Raw genomic sequence first — 3,085 nt, forward strand, 5'->3', positions numbered from 1 at the left:
GGAGGGGTCCAAGTGGAGGGAGAATATTGGAGGTGGGTGAAAGGATTCGGTGAACGGGGGGAGGACTCCTGCCCAAAGAAGTGAGCACGGAGACGAAGACGGTGGAAGAAGAGTTCATCATCATGCCAAGCCCAAAATTCATTGAGATGAGGGCGTAAGGGTATGAAACTAGGTCCTTTGCTGAGCACTGAACGTTCAGCGTCGGAGAGGGGAAGGTCAGGGGGTATAGTGAATACACGGCCGGGGCTGGGATTGGAAGATGGGGTGGGGACGGAGGGACAGGCAGGGGTGGAGGGTCCTAGATGGGTGTTGGTGTCGATGAACATGGTGAGAGTTATTGCAAAACAGTTTATCAATCAGACACAAAATGCTAAAGATATAGTGTGTTTCGCGGTACTATAAATGCTGACTGTAATTTGAAGAAATGTGCGATGGTGGTATAGTGGTGAGCATAGCTACCTTCCAAGCAGTTGACCTGGGTTTGATTCCCAGCCATCGCAGCAGCGGTGCATTTTTTAGCCTTACCCGTGGTCAGACCACAATTCCGGACCCGTGGATTTAATCTCTGTGGTTTCCAAAATGAGATAAAGAACAACAGAAAGAGTGGTGGAATTTCCAACAAGGAAATAAAGGACTAATGAAATGAAATACATCAAACGTTTTCATCACTCACGTTTTTCGAACGTAAAATTCGGGTCTTGGGTGGAAAGACGCCTCACCCCCGCCCTCTCGCATATTTCCGATATGTGGATGATACGTTTGCTATATTTAAATCCGCAGCTGCATGTAACAATTTCCTTACATGTCTTTATGGGCTCCGTCCTGCGCTCAAATTCACCTATGAAATGGAGCAGTCAAAATACCTCCCCTTCCTTGACACACTAGTTGAGAAATCTTCCAGAGGATTCTCTAGCAGGTTTACCGCAAGCCGACCGTCACTGGTCAATATACGCGTTGGGATTCTTACAGTCCCACGCTCTGTAAGTAAGATTGGTCTTATCGGCAACTTTGTAAATAGGGCCCGAGCCATTTGCTCACCGTGCAAGCTTGATGCTGAAATCGGGCTCATCAAAGGCATCCTGCAGGGTAATGGCTACCCTGATCAGATCATTTCGCGTTGTGTATCACACAAGCTCATGACCGGGCCAAAGACCGTTACTTTCCACCCTGAAGTATATTCTCTATCAGTATAAATTGTTGTCTTCCCCTTATATTGGTTATCTTGCGAGTGTCCTGTTGAGTGCAGAAGGCAAAGCTTTGACATGTCTCTTTTTTTCAGCCATTCTCAAATACATTGGCGCTAATGTTCAATTTGAAAACCCGTTTCAGCTCTGCCAGTTTGGCTCAGTCAATCTCCGGCCCATTTCCTCATTGACCTTTGAAAGCTGGTGAAATAGGCTGCTCTCTGATTGGTTATAAAAGCCACCCAATGAGATTCCGAACACATTGACCATTCAGAAGGAGGCCGACTGCATTCCCCAGAAGATCGGGGAAGGTTGAGTGCGGGAGGAATTCTTCATTCGTGGTGTAAGTGTGTGTAAGATTGTAGAAAGACCGGCGGTAGAGCCCAGGACAAAGCCAAAGCCAAGTCTCGCTCCTCCCGGGCTGGACTGCAGTTCCCCGCGGGCCGCGTCCACAGGCTCCTGAGAAAGGGCAGCTATGCTGAGCGTGTGGCTGCTGGAGCGCTCCACTCTTCCGATTGTAACATTCCCGGCCGCTTTCAGGGGACAGGATCAGAAATCAGCCGTTTCTCTCTGTCCCGATGAAGCCTGTGTGAAGGAGTCGGTTGGTAATCTATGTTATTGCGTTTCCAGTGAGCTGAGATTGGCTCTGTTTTAAATCGCTGCTTTGTTACCGCCGGTTACAGATAAGAGATTGACAAATTTAACCTGTTCCTAAAATAGCGCCAGGATTCTGTGACGCAAAATGCAATATTACAGCTCCTAAAGTGTGAGATTAAAATTGCCTGGAAATTAAGCCGTTCGGCTGTTGCCTTTTTTTCCGTCAAATTGGCGGGCTTTTCGAGTTTGAAAATATAAGCCAATCGGCACTTCCAATTCCTGCTACCTGGCTCTCCGATTGGTTGAAGATTTGGAATGAGAATGGACTGACCAATCAGAGCTAGAGCCTGGCTAAAGCCTCTCAAACCTTTCACAATGGTTAATTATAGAAGTTAGACTGACGGAATCCGTATCTTTCACCCCACCTGTACTTGAGTCCTAAAATATACTTTTTTCCAACAGGCAAATAATTGAAGGAACCAGAATAAATATGGTGTTTCCTCCAGCCAAGCTAGAATGAAGATTCCCACCTGCTCCTCCCACACAGTACGTATATTATCACTGACAGAGCGCAGAGACACAGACAGGTCATCAATTTCACTATCCGAGACAGCAGAAATAATTCCAGAGTCACACTTTCCATCCATCAATCAAACTGTGCAGGAGAGATAGATGTTGTTTCCATGTTACCTCGACTCAGTACCACAGACGGGTAGTCCACATTCTCACCCACGATCCAATTTTCACCAGGTCAATTCCACAATAGTACAGCCTCAGCTACAAACTAAATGTCAAATTAAACTGATCCATGTTTCCAGTTTCAAGTTTACAGGCTTAACCTTAATAATGTACACTGAGATCCATGTTTGCAGCAGTCCAATATTTGCACGCATCACTAGTTTATAAATTGCAGTATTAATTCCCACATTGTGTCCTGACACATACATTAGATGCAAATCCAAATCTCAATTACATTATCAGTTTGAGATATTCTGAAAGTGAGTATAACCTGAGATCCAAACTCAGATTCTAGTTAAAACTCACCCTGATTATGAAACTAGGATACAAAATTAATTTGATGACTATGGATTGAGCTATAAACTCCATGCTAATTCTAAATCCTCACACAGTGTCAAATTAAAGATACTTTGCCAATTCAGGACTGAGCTCCATTTTGCATTTGTGTGGAAAGTCTGACTCAGAATCAGACTGAATGCCACATATCAAATTGTTTCGTACAAGCTGGAGTTACACTTGCGGACCAATCCAGGATCAGATTGAAGGATACATTATCTTTCACAATT

General features: G+C 44.9%; 1 non-coding gene across 1 annotated transcript; it reads left to right on the top strand.

The window, feature by feature from the left end:
* The first annotated feature begins 428 nt into the window (after window positions 1-428).
* Window positions 429-500, top strand: trnag-ucc (transfer RNA glycine (anticodon UCC)). The gene has a single exon. It is a non-coding gene; the product is annotated as a tRNA-Gly (tRNA).
* Window positions 501-3,085: the final 2,585 nt, after the last annotated feature.

This window comes from Cetorhinus maximus, chromosome 31, assembly GCF_964194155.1.
Source record: "Cetorhinus maximus chromosome 31, sCetMax3.hap1.1, whole genome shotgun sequence".
Taxonomy (NCBI): Eukaryota; Metazoa; Chordata; class Chondrichthyes; order Lamniformes; family Cetorhinidae; genus Cetorhinus; species Cetorhinus maximus.